Source organism: Thermobia domestica, chromosome 17, assembly GCF_964235325.1.
Source record: "Thermobia domestica chromosome 17, izTheDome1.hap1.1, whole genome shotgun sequence".
Classification (NCBI taxonomy): domain Eukaryota; kingdom Metazoa; phylum Arthropoda; class Insecta; order Zygentoma; family Lepismatidae; genus Thermobia; species Thermobia domestica.
In genome coordinates this window covers 142,733,862-142,748,574 of record NC_137470.1, presented here as the reverse complement: position 1 = coordinate 142,748,574, position 14,713 = coordinate 142,733,862, and the positions used below count along the sequence as shown (strand labels likewise).

The following is a 14,713-nucleotide window of genomic DNA, read 5'->3' as shown; positions in this document are numbered from 1 at the left end:
GGCTCGAACCAAAAATCGTTAAAAGTTAGACTGCGTCGGCCAAACATGTTCAAACCTGCTCGGCTCGGGTTCTCAACGGCTCTAGCGGCTCGGCTCACAGCTCATTCACTATCGAACCGAGCCAACAGCTCACCCAACCGAGCCGGCTCGAACCGATGGTTCACGTTAGCCGAGTCGGTGTCTCATCTCAACCGAGCCGGCTCGAGCTGCTCCTCAGTTGAACCGAACTGAGCCAGTTAACATCACTACCTGGGTTGGGCTTCTGCTTCGGCTCAAAAGTTAGATCGTGCAGGTCTCAGCCTTGGTGGTAAGGACTACCGTATATACCGGTGTTTACATGGGTGCTCACATTTGAGGCTGTCTCGTTATAAAAATCCATAGACGTCTTGTTAATCGAGACGAGACGAGATGCGAGCAGTGTTCCGGTTTCTGAGCAACACTAAAAGTGTTCCATATTACTGCTTAAATTTCTTATGACTTTCGCTTTCCAGTCTAATCAGGCCATAATTTCAAAACGAGTTAAAGCGAGCTAAATGAGCGAGCCGTTCATCAAACTCGCCTCGACTCGAAACTCGACCTCAAAACAGTGACTTGGCTCGAAGCTCGAGTCGAGAAAATTATCTTTGACTCGACTCAAAACTGGACTCTAATTTGCTTCGAGTTTCGAGTCGAGTCGAGTTTTAGCTCTATTTGTGCCCATTCCTAATAAAATGCATACTAGCGGAAGGCTTCATTCCTCATTCCAGATCTTTCTAGCTTAATTAGGGGCTGAGCTATTGATGTTTGTTGTAAAAATAAATGTAGTTTACGTCAAAAAACTGAAACTCCAAAAATTGTCTAACTTTGCCCCCTCCCTGCTCCCCCATATAAGCAAGAAGTACAAACACACGATATTGCCATGTAGTGGCCTACTTCATTGCTTCACGTACCAATTTTTATGAATCTATCCCCCAAGAGGGGAAATGGCTCCCAAAAAAACGTTTAAAAAGAAACAACACGATATTTACCCTCCTCCCACCGCCACGTGGTACCCCCACATAGATAAAATGCACACTGGCGGAAAGCTGCATGCTTCAGGAATAAATTGGTTCCATAACCACCTTCCAGCCCTAATTTTTAAGGACTGAGCCATTGAGGTTTAAAGCCCTGACACAGCAGTTGCATCAATGGTCGTTTAAAGATTGAGAATGCAGACGACCAGTAGAACAAAACACAAATAAACTACATATTCAGTGAACAGAAATCGGGAAATTCCCGATTTCTTTATCCGGAATTGAACATTTGGATTGATCGAGATTAGGGAAGTTCCAGAAATTCGATCTAACGGTTGAATATAGATGGCAAGCAATATCTGTGAGGGTGTAAAAATGGAACATATATGCCTATTTAGATCATTGTTTTAAACAAAATAAACATTTTAAACGTGTTTTTTTTGTTTAAAACAAAGTAATTTGTTTTAAACGTTAAAAACGTTTTAAACAAAAAACATGTTTTAAACATAAAAAACGTTTTTTTTTTGTTTTTTTAAATGTTTTTTTTTCAACCCTGAATATTAAAACCATATTTATTATTTGAGTATATTGTGTAATGGCTTACGTATCTTTAAACATTGATGAATAACCTTTATTATGTTCCTACAATCACTTCAAGGTTTTATACTATAAATTATATAACGCTAAAACAGTGTTTGTTTCAATTCCCGATGGAGACATTCGGTCGAGAAAGTGTAAATGATTTTTCAGGCCAGCCATCCTAAATGAGATTTTCCTGGGTTTTCCTCATTCACAGCAAGCAAATGCCGGGATGCTACCTAACATTACCGATCCCAGGACGATTTCTTTCTTTCCCGATCATTTCTTCCTTGTCTTTCCTCAAATAGCGTGATCGCCAAAGAACGTCATCACTCATACATGACGGGCTAAGATGGCCGTAGATGCCGAAAGCCCAGAAATCGAATTCCTAATCCCTGAACAGTATTTTAGATCTAAGACTTGAGTGAACTAGTATGTTCTTCATTAGAAAAGGTTCTAAACACTCCTTTCGCTCCTCAGGAGATTTCTAAAATTTCTCGTCAGTTTAAAAATGTTTTTACCTTCACGAACTTAATTTAAAAAGTATACTACTCATCTCGAATCTCGTCTCATTTTGAGACAAAAATCGACAGGAGACGAGGAATCTTTTGTCTCGTAAGCAGCGCTAAACATCGAAGAGGAATCGAATATTGAAATCAGAAGACTACACACTCCAGTTTCAATACAGATATAAGGATGGAGGTGTAATCTATTCCCGGCACGCTGAAATCATTAAAAAAAAAATCCTTGGTTTCTATTACCGTTTAAAACTTCGAAACTGTACTATGCATAATTATCAGGTGTCTTAAAGAGTGACTATCTCTGTCGTCCCGTATGTCTGTTAGGGATGGTATCGAGACGAGACGAGACGAGACTTTGTACAGTCTCGGTCTCGTCTCGGTTTAAAAATAGCTGTCTCGGTCTCGGTCTCGTCTCGGTCAACAAATGCTTGTCTCGATCTCGGTCTCGATCTCGAGGGCCAAATCTCGGTCTCGTCTCGAAAGTCTCGAAATGAAAAGGTGAAATTAAAATTGTAAAAGTATTATTATTGTAAAGTCCGTCGTTTCTGCTTCTTATTTTTGGCCTTATTCTTGACTTAGAATTATAGTATGGTGTACTTCTTCAGAGCTAATTTGCTAGCGCTGATGCCTTCTATGCATGTTTTCCAGTTTCAATCATCAGTGGGTATATCATATCTGGGATAAAATTCTAATAGTAACCCATATTTCACTTTCAGCAAAAGACTTTCTCATATGGCCTCAGTACTGTCTATACAATTAAACTCTATTAAATTAACTTCAGTACTATACAGTAATTTATTTCCTTCCTTAGAATAAGAATTGTTCAATACATTCTAACGGATAACGCAACACATAGTAGCATGAATGTATTTAATCTTACCGAAATTGAAATTTTACAATTTCTCATTTATTATCCAATACATTCTGTTTTGACTGTCATTTTAAAAACATAATATAACGTTCATTATCTGAACAAATAGGGTAAATTATTACTACAATATATTTTGTTTAAAATTGATCAAATGCTTTATTACCGTTTCACATCTACGTGTTTAATTGACACCTTATAACACGAAATTCCTGAACTTTGTGGTGGGAGCTACGGCACTCATCTTTGCTATGTGTGGCCTCGGGTTGCATCACGAAATAAGTTAGATTCAAAGTCAGATGTTTCGCATAGTTCGCGTCTAAATTTAAGTACATTCTGTTTCTTATACAAGTTCCTAAAGTTATAATGCATTACATACGCATACGTATATCCACTGCCGTGACATAGATTAAGCTTATTCCTGAGCTCTTAGCGGTGCATGTGATCTTTATTCGAGAAAACCAATCGTGCGTTCATTACGTTGAAATTTTATATTGATTGAAAATTACTTGCGAAACACGAACATACATAGGTAATTCGAGCTAGCTGTATCTATTTTTTGTCTCTCTCGCCAAAACAAGTGATTCTTAACTTTCTAGTTTTCTTTTGTATTCATTTTCGTAGTTTTGCAGCAACATGAAGTATTAAATAGTCAAAAATATATTTTTTTTCGCTGTATGACTTTCGTTAAATTTTGGATCCAATTTTACCCTACCTTACCTAGTAAATTTATACAGTATATATATATATATATATATGAACATTAGTGGTAGACTATGTTAAGTCACTTTTTGGTCAAATTGAGTTAGAATACTTTTTTTTTAATAGACTATGTTCTTTCTAGTGGTGTAATAATGTAAGTCTAAAGCCATCTTACTACTCTGTAACTACTTAGTATAGTTTGAAAAACAGTATTATAGATCTTAGTTAAGGAACCGGTTTTTCGCTTCTCCTGTAAAATTACGAAATTATGACTTGGTTTAGTTTACCTCTGAGGTCTCGACATAAAATCATCACCATCATCATAATCAAGCATTATCAATCCACTACTGGATGAAGTCTTCCCAAGTTTTCTCTACAACTATCTATCTTGGGTAATTCTTTTCAAGGTTACTCCCCAGTGGTTCTTGATTTTGTCACAATTTCTTGTATGCGGACATTTCCTAGGCTGTTTTTGTCACGTGGTATCCAATCTAAAATTGTTTTCGTCTATCGATCATAATTTCGTCTTGCAATATGTCCATCACATTTTCCGGTCTATTTTAAACATTATTTCATTAGTACCAGTCATTAGTTGCCAAATAATTCATTTCTATATATTTGGGCTACAAATAGTTCATATCCTCTACTTTTGGAGCACAGACACGCTACTTTTTGATGTTCAGATCTGGCAACACTGACTCAATTATTTAAATCAACACAATGTAAAAACCTCCATTTGCTGTAATGGCTAGTACGCTTGATTTTGGTTCGCATGGTCCCGAGTTCGATTCCCGGTGGCGGTAATGTTCAACGGCCGAAGTTTTTCGGATTCCACTATGATCAGTAACTCCACGTCTCCTTTAGCCGCCTTAGCATAATCGTGAGACGTTAAACTAAAACAAACCAAACCAAAAATCAATTGCATATAGCTATATGGTATGGATCGAGTTTGAGGTGGTCTGTGGTCAAACTATAACAAATGAAATGCAGTTAGTGTGTAATTAAAATTTTAATAAAGCAGTGTTTTAATCTAAAAAATGCACCAGGCCTAAGGCTTAGGGAGAACAACTAGTGTTACTGAAAAGTTGTCAGTTACGTTTAATTTCAGTTACAAATTGCTTTTACATGTATTGTTGGAACGAAAACTTGACATTAACATTATAAGTAGCCGAAAGACAATGAGAAACATCGTATTTTGAAAACATTCTTGCACCATAAAACAAATTACGAGTAATTTTAAATTATTTTGCACTTTAGCTACGTTATTTGCACTATATTTATAATAATATTTAGCAATTTATTTAAGTTCGCAACACTGCTTAAAATAATGTAACTGCGACTTGTTGTAATTAAAACTACTGAACACTAATGTTATAATTTTCCTGCCATTTGAGTTATTAGAGATCTCCAAAATGTTGATGTTAGTGATATGTATTGTCCTTTGTTACACTGAATAATAGATGTGCTTTTGTGGTTTAATTTAATATCTAAATCAGAAATATGTAGAGCTCTTTCGTGGCTAAGCAGTTAGCCTATGGCGTGAGAGACCCGGGTTAGATTACCTGCGGGAGCTCATGTGGTTTAGATTCAACGTTAATCAGTAGGTTCAGTCTCATATAACCTCGCTGCTGAAAGAGGCGTTAAACTCAATTAAAAAATGAAATGAATTTTTTGAGTTTTACGTCCCACGGTTATGCCGGTTAGGCTAAAGGAGACTGTGATGATGAGAGATGAATGAAATGGTGGAATGAAGAAAGTGGGAGGAAACGAGAGAACCCCGAAAAAACACACACTAAACTAAATTAACTGAACAGAAATATGTAATATCAAACGTAGTGCAATTTGAGAAATTACAACTTTATGTTGCGTTGGCAACATTGCTTGTTTATCTAGTGGTATTGCAGAGTATCTTTCCCCTTCCATATTTCACACAGCATGTCAAAAAAATCAGCATTTTTAATATATATGACTATTATATATAACTAGATGAAATGCCCATTTTTCACATGGGACCAGTATTTGGAAGTCAAGGCTTGTGGGAGTATCACTATCTCAGCAACCGCGAAAACTATGTATTTGACACTAATATCGGTCATTTTGTATTATTTTTACATGTCTCGGTACCTCCTCCCCAACAGGTGAACCCCGGCCCGCATGCACTGGTAGCTGAATTTGAAAGTCATCGGTAATGGAAGTGACACCATTGATCTCAGCGACCGCAAAAACTATACATTTGACACTAATATCGGCCATTTTCGATTACTTTTACTACAGTGGTGTAATGCTATAATTTTTGGTAGGTATACGCTCGATCGGTTTCAAAGTATAGCGTATACGCAAGGCTATTTGGCGTATACGAACCCCAATATACGCTCATTCTTTCATAAATTTAAGCTGAGTATACACTGGAGTTTAAAAATTTTAGGTGGGTATACGCCGTATACTCCCGTATATGCTCCATTACATCCCTGCTTTTACATGTCTCGGTATCCCTCCTGGGAACTCCGGCCCGCAGCTGAATGGGGTGAATTTGGAGGTTAATGCGATCGGAGTTTCACCATTGATCTCAGAAAACGCGAAAACTATTTGACACTAATATCGGTCATTTTGTATTATTTTTACGTCTCGGTACTCCCCTCCCCCGCAAGTGAACCACGGCCCGCATGCACTGGTAGCTGACTTTGAAAGTCATCACTAATGCAAGTATCATCATTGATCTCAGCGACTGCGAAAACTATGTATTCGACACTAATATCGGTCATTTTCTACTACTTTTACATGTCCCAGTAAACGCCCCTCCTGATTCAAAATTAAAAAAAACAACCGCTTCTTCTTGGTCTGAGGCCTGGGACATGATACTTGTCACCCAAATTTCGTAACTCTTGGACTCTCGTCTGGTCCCCAGGCCGCACACAGGCAATCAGAAAGATAGGCACGCAGACACACAAACAAACAAACTCTTCCTTTTACTTATATTAGATATGATATACAGGCGAGGATCCAAGGGAAGTGTTAAAGGGGTTATACGTCCCTTCGACGCTCAGCTATACACTGTATAAAATGGGCTTCAATCCTACTTCTTTCTTTACACTGGATAAAATGTCAAACTATGGTTTAGCCCCTCCGTCGATCATATCCTGGATCCGCTGGTATATATATGTTGAGAGAGGGAGAGAGAGAGACAGAGATGACTATACACATCAGCAGTGGATTTTGTTTCGGGAGAGGCTTGAGAACGAGTAAGAAATATTTGTGTTGTACGTGCAATGCGAAAAAATGATCACAAATCTATTTCGGGAGGAGCTTCAGTCCGATAGCCATCCCCTAAATACGCCACTGAACATTAGTCAACTGTTCCCATATTACCTAATACAGCAACGAAAGAAATTTTGAGTAAAGGTCAATCTTAATAGTTGTCTATATCAATATTCGAGACGAGACCGAGACTTTCGAGACTGATCTAAGTCTCGTCTCGGTCTCGTCTCGATTTATAGAGCTCCGTCTCGGTCTCTTCTCGGTAGATAAAAGTCCGTCTCGGTCTCGGTCTCGTCTCGGTATATAAAAGGCCGTCTCGGTCTCGTCTCGATAATTCGAGACGATACCGAGACGAGACCGAGACTAGTCTCGGTCTCGGTACCATCCCTAATGTCTGTCTGTCAACAGATATCAGAGCAAAAACGGCAAAAAGATAAGTAGAATCGGTTTTCTGATATGGATTCATCGTGCCAAGAACACGTTGCAGTTATGTTCTAATCTCTGTGTGGCATGAACTGAGCATACCAGGGGAATGTCATGGACACAGCACCCCATATGTGAATTAGCCTTTATCTGGGACCCTCCTCGTAAACCCTGCATACGGTACTTCATGACTCCTTTCTTTTCACTTGTTGGTCACACACGCTTTCTGTCTGACCACTTTTGCGATTTCACATGTAGCATTAAATTCTCAAATCTTCAATAATAATTTTAATAATAATAATAATAATAATAATAATAATCCTTATTATGATACAAAAACGTCTCAGTCTATGTATAACGCACCTATTAGTTCACATTTGCCCTAACAGATGTATCTACCTCCACTGCATGTTTGCCTGATATCAATAGATGGCGCTAGCGTCCAGGCAATTTGCAGATTTAGTAGCTACTTAAAAATTGCATCGTGATTATGTCAACTTAAATACTTCAAAATAAAGCAATGCACGATTTTAACATATAGCGTTGAGTAAATCAACTGCTTGGGGAGTAAGTAATAATTAGAGACCGGATGTTAGGCAAACTGCCCATTCTTTGATATTAAAGATATGATCAAAAGTAACATTTTAAAGTTTATATGGGAAGTTATAGTTTCAATTTAAGCCAATTTTATGTTGCCTATTTTGCCTACTTCGCCCCTTACTGCCTAAATAATTGCTTTAGTGCCTAATGTATATTCTATGCATTTTCTTCAAGACCTCATTGGAAAAATATATAATTTTTATAATATACATAAATAATATACATGGCTTGAAAAATATTGCTTGCAAAATCTACTAGCCAGCGAAAAAAATCTAGTGGCCAGCGAAAAAAATCTAGTGGCCAGACCATTTTGCAGACATAGTGTTTATACAAATAAACAAAAATCACTTTGCGACACAGTAAACATATAAATGCATTTTTATTGACATGTCTTTTACAAAAAAAAAAAAAAAAAAAAAAAAAAGAGCGGCATCTGCTATTTATTCTTGAATTTCTAGTAGATATGTCCAGTTGTATGAAGGCCACTGCTTTTGATTGATTGATCAGACTTTACTCACTAACTGTAAACAATACTCGCCATTGGTGAGCAGAGTGCATTTTTCAAGCCCTGGTAATATAATATAATGTATAAATAATTGGATGTATAATAATAAATAATGGATATATAATTTATACATGAAATGCATATCAAGCTCCGCTTATGTATATATAGTAAAAGAAGACATTAACAAACAGGTATGTTTCTATATTCTTTAAGCATTATCTAAGACTTGGATTTATTTTTTAAATTGCATTGAGTATTTATCTTTATTATTTTGAGTTACATTTTAGTGCCTATTTTTTAAATTTAAAGTACCTGTTTGCCTGCCTATTTTCCAGGTTTTTAATGCCTAAACATCCGGTCTCTAGTAATAATAGTAATTATAATAATACCATAAATTTATATTTATTTCCAGTAAGACTTCTGTCTACCATTCTAGTATATACGAGGTGGTATCAAAAAGTTTGTGCAATTACCTAGAGGGTGAACTACGAATCCTCTCGAACATAGATTTTGTAGTTAGGTCCTTGTATGTTAATCATGTAAATTCTATACTCGTTACAACAACTCTTTCGTTCTTCTTTTTCTTTTCTTTTTTTCTAGATAAATCACTGAAGGTGCAATGATTGACAACCTTGAGGCGCGGAGAGTCATTAAGTTCTTCCATCTTCAGGGAAAATCAGCAAAGCAGATCCACGAAGAGATAAAAGTCTACAGGGATGACAGCCCATTCTATGATATGGTATCCAAGTGGAAACGGCAATTTCGAACTGGACACATGACCAGAGTTGGTGTGGGTCAATGCAAACTTGACCCACGACCCACTGACCCACCACCCACCACCCACCGTGACCCACGACCCACTGACTCACCACCCACAGTGACCCACGACCCACTGACCCACCACACACCGTGACCCACGACCCACTGACCCACCACCCACCATGACCCACGACCCACCCTGACCCACTCTCTGACCCACCACCCACCGTGACCCACCACCCACGGTGACCCACTCTGACCCACCACCCACCATGAACCACTCTCATCCACTTTGACCTACTCTCACCAAAATCCATCGTCATCAACTCTGAACACGATCCACGGCCTCTTCTGAACTGACTAAAGAGTTTACACTTGATTAAGACAAAACTGTGAAATTATCACTAATCGGAGTTTGAATTTCTAGTCAATCGCTCAAGCACCACTCTGTTACAATAACGGTGGATCTGACCTTTACGATATAAAATGGTAAAGTGTTTGTCAGTGAGGAAATTGAAACAGTTCGAGGTGGGGTGGGGGGGAAATTAGTGTGTGCCTAAAATATACTTGTACTAAGAGAGTATTCTTGCAAGTGTTAATTTCTGAACGCATTCCACAAGAAACTTCTATTCGCAGGAAAATACCCCTGTACAATATGGAAAAGGTTATGATTTCTCAGTTCACAGTATTTTTCTCACAAAAGACTTGAAAAATCAGTTGTTCACAGGGTATAAAGGTGCTCGGGTACCCTATGTGAGAGCATCTCCATAAAGTATGCTCATAATTGTAATTTGTGTAATCACTAAAACACCACGTTAAATTTAAGTTACAAATATGCATAGTTGCAATTATTATGAATATTTATTCAAAAGTAGTTTACCTAAAGCAAAGAAAAGAGTTACTAAAAAGTAGACACAAAGTTGAATAACACAAATAAGCCATTAGTAATACAAGTATACATTTTCCGTAACTCGTAATTTTCCACCTTAAAACAAATCTGAAACCGGATTTATTTCCTGTTGGTAACTTTTTGGCGGTAAATCATCAGCAGTGGAATGATGTCCATCCTTCAGCCAAGAAATAACTAGCTCGTCTACTTTGAGCTTGTTTAGCGGTGGGCCATTAACATTGATGAGCAAATATTTCCACTTAATCTATTTCTAATATCAGTCATCTGTAAATTCATAAGGGGAAATCCCCGTTCGCACTCTGTCGTGGAAATTGATAATACTTCTACCCGATTTCTGCAACTTCTCATCGACAATCTACTTGTTAGACTTAAGTCTGATAACGATTTTTCTCGGTCAGTTTTGAAATACTCAGCAAGAAGTATCATCTCTCTATCACAATACAACATCTTTTCCATATCGACCATGTCAGTTGGCAATGTCAACCCATGTAGAACAGAAACTTCATCTACCACGCCTTCGATAGGGAATCTTTTGAATAAATTATCAATTAAAGCCTGATAAACTGATGATTTCTTATTTGTTTATAAATTTATTTTTTGTAATTACACATGAAGGTTTGATACCATTACCAAGTTCCCTCCCCCGTCTAGAAAGCGAAAGGGAACGAGGTTTCTTGAAAGTATTCAGAGGTGAATGGGAATTTCCCCCCTTCTTCAACTTCAATTACCACACTGCTGTTTGCCATGTGCCAAATTACGATGAATTTCAATTAAATTATCATAGTATAATTATTTCCTTGTTGAATTATCAATACTTTTCAGTGGAAAAAAGGATAAAATTTCAAAGTTCCAAATCAAAGTAAGTAGACCAAAGTAAAGGGAAAAAAAGTTAAAATTTTCCATATAATTATGCGTACAATCCAAGCTTCAAATTTCCGTGTAATAAAGCTTACAGTACAAATTTTATGCCTATTTTTCTCACAACTTTATGGGTTGATTGCCCTGTGCTGTGAGCGCTCCATATAATAAACATAAGCTTCAGCAATTATTATAGCAGAAGGCACTGGATATATGAAGCCAAGCACTTTATTTTTTGTTTCTGATTTTTTTTTCTGAAAGAACATCGATCGTTTTCGATCATTTTTACAAACCAACTCACTATCAATTTTCCATATATAGAAAGTGCCCCCCCCCCCCAAAAAAAAAAATAAAGGAGAATTTAAAAATTGCTAGAACACATTCTGTTTATTTTCAATAAAGACTTAATACACTGAATTTCAGCTCCGTAAGTTTAACGGCTTGCGAGATACTCATTTTTTTTTCCGCAAAAATTCGGATCCTCACTACCTCCTTAGGATATTATGCATTATAATAAAAGCAATATAACATCCCAATTTGGATTAAGGCCCAACTATATACCAAAAGTAATTTCATCTGACTTTGCAATTTGACCGTGATGATCAGGCACACATAGTTACATTCAATTTTTTATAAATTTATTTATATATTACAGTGATTCAAAAATGTATTTTTCCAGTAGTTAGCTCTAAAAGCCCACAAGTCTCGAAAGCCAAGTTGTAGTGTAACTCCTATTGCTATTATTACTATTAAAAACATCAATATCCAAAAGTGCTCGAAGTTCTTTTTTCACTTGGTTAGATATACTCACCTCAGGTAAGTAGACAGAAACAAGTGGAAAAGAAAGGGAAATGAAGGTCTTGAAAGTAAAACGGAGACAAATTTACCAGTCTTCAGAAGATACTCTCAACAATGCAGTGAGCAGAGAGGGTCGGTAGATCATACTGAGTCGGTGGGTCGCAGTGGGTCATGGTGGGTGGTGGGTCGCAGTGGGTCATAGTGGGTCATGGTGGATGGTGGGTCGCAGTGGGTCACGGTGGGTGGTGGGACACAGTGGGTCACTTGCTGTTGACCCACGACCCACTGACCCACTCAGAAAACTTGACCCACTGACCTACTCCATCTCTGCACATGACTACCGCAGACACCTCTAGATCTGGAAAACCATCTTTTACTGATGATGCTGCCTTGACGGAGAAACTTGAGAAGATTTATTTATTTATCCCCAACAGAGTACAAGCTCGATTTATAGGAGGTTTAATAACCCATTTACTTCTACACTTATTGATTCTGACCTCATTTAATATGTTTTGAGCATTTTAGTAGTAGCAGATGGACTAGTAGCAGGTCCTTATTGAAAAAGATGAAATAAATCCACAACAAATAATCCACAGACAAAAATTGATAAAAATAAATTGTTCCCATTTGGGAACAGTGGGATTAAAAGGGTTAAATAAGGTACATTTCTATACATATTATGCAGAAACAAAAATACAAAAAAAATAATAAAATAAAATAAAATAAAAAATATAAAAATAAACATATTAAAATAACCATATTATTTGCAAGAATGTAACATCTCGAAAGCTTAAGTTTTCACCTCCACAAAAACTAAGTAAAAATAAAAGTAAGTAAAAATCAATTTTAAAATTCACTTATTTACAAAGAAAACATTTTATCAAATCAGTTATAAAATATTTTACATTTTATAAATCTTCGCTAATTCTTTCTTAAAATTAATAATATTTTCGCTAAAATCCAAATATATATATATATATCTTTCTTTGTTGAAATTATTTTATTATACTTCGAACACATTCTTATAAGTGGCGAATTTCTATACATTTCTGTTCTGGCTACCTTGCAATAAAATAGATCTCTACTTCTTAAATGATTATGTTTTACGTTAAAACTAATTTTATCTAAAAATGAACTGTTTTGTATTACTCCATTTATGACTTTATAAAGTAGTTCTTCAAAATATTTTCTCCTGTTAGTTAACGATATAAAGTCGAACTCTTTCAATAGTGCAACATGCGGTATTTTATTTTCATAGGCAGACATATTGTATTTTTAAATATAAATATCTTTAAAATTTCTTTTGAATTTGTTTGAGCTGTCCCTGGAGAAATTTCTGATATGGATTCCATATAATAGAGCAATATTCTAATTTTGATCAAACCATAGCATTGTAAATCACAATAATGGTACACAAATTACGAAAATATTTTGAATTCCTTATTACAAACCCTAATCGTTTATACGCATCTTTTGTAATATTTCGTATGTGATCATGAAATGACAAATTAAAATTCATTGTAACTCCCAGGTCTCTTATTGAATATACTCTTGATATAATATTACCATTAATTGTATATGTATATCTTTCAATGTCAGTTTTACTTACATACCTTAAGTAGTAACACTTTCTGAAAATCTATGGGAGGTCATTAGCTACACTCCAATTGCATATAGCAGTTACATCATCTTGTAGTAACAACATATCTTCGTAACTATTAATTTCTTAATATACTTTGATATCATCTGCATATAGGAGACATTTTGAACTTTTATTTTTGGTCGGAAGGTCGTCTATAAACAACAAGAAAAATAATGGTCCCAAATTGGACCCTTGTGGAACCCCTGAGTTTACATCATATTTAAAAGATTCTACATACTTATATATTACATACTGTTTCCTATAACTAAGATACAAAGGCACAAGATTTAATATTTGACTAGACATACCAAAGGTATAAAGTTTTTGTAATAAGATGTCATGGTTAATTTTATCAAAAGCCAGCAAAAATCTACATAGTATTCATCTTTATTTTTCTATGAAATGCATCATAAACATCCTGGATAAAATTTATCAAGTTAGTCAATGTTGATCTACCCGGGTAGAAACCATGTTGGTTTTCAGAAACAAAACATTTTATATGATTAACATACGCATATATATTATTTGCTCTAATAATTTCGCAGGTGTACATATTATGCTTACAGGTCTATAATTTTCTACCTTATTTTCTTTTCCCGACATAAATTAGACAGACTCTTATAATTTTCCAAAGACTGGGAAATGATTGCGTCTTCAGGATTAGATTATAAATTGTACACAAATGATACATCAATACTTCAGAGCAAGCTTTAAGTACATATGGTGGTATATTATCAGGTCCACTCGCCCTTTTGGGTTTTAATTTTTTTATTGCTGCTTTATATTCATCTATCTTTATGGAGTGTAACACTAATGAATTATTTATGTGCATTTTGCTAGATTCACATATGCTGTAATATGCTTTGTTCTCAGAATATACTGACCAAAAATATGTTGCAAAACCATCCGCTATATTTTTTATAATCACATAAATTCTTATTATTTAATGTCATCGGTTGATTTATAGAATATGACCTTTCTTTTTTATTTTTAATAAACTTCCAGAATGCATTTGTATCCCCTATAATATTATCTTCCATTTTCCTTACATATTCTTTATATACTTTATTGAACATTGTTTTTAGTCGTTTTCTATATTCTTTATAGAACATTGTTTCAGATTGTTTTATATTCAGATTGTTTTTGTATTTTCTGTAATATTCTTTAGCTTAATCGTGTCTATTATATCCCTATTGAACCAACAGGGAAATGTTTTATTTGAGTTCGTTTTCCTTTTGGGCACGGTTACGCTAATATTTTCTTTTATTGCTTCATTAAACTGCTCTACAGCTACATCTACG

The 14,713-nt window shown here is 35.7% G+C and overlaps 1 long non-coding RNA gene across 1 annotated transcript in view; it reads left to right on the top strand.

Annotated features, from left to right (window-relative positions):
• LOC145673745 (uncharacterized) overlaps positions 1-11,268 on the top strand; it is a 47,537-nt gene extending 36,269 nt beyond the window's left edge. The window contains exon 3 of the long non-coding RNA XR_014128793.1: positions 9,046-11,268. This is a non-coding gene — a long non-coding RNA (uncharacterized LOC145673745). The remainder of the gene's footprint in view (positions 1-9,045) is intronic.
• Positions 11,269-14,713: the final 3,445 nt, after the last annotated feature.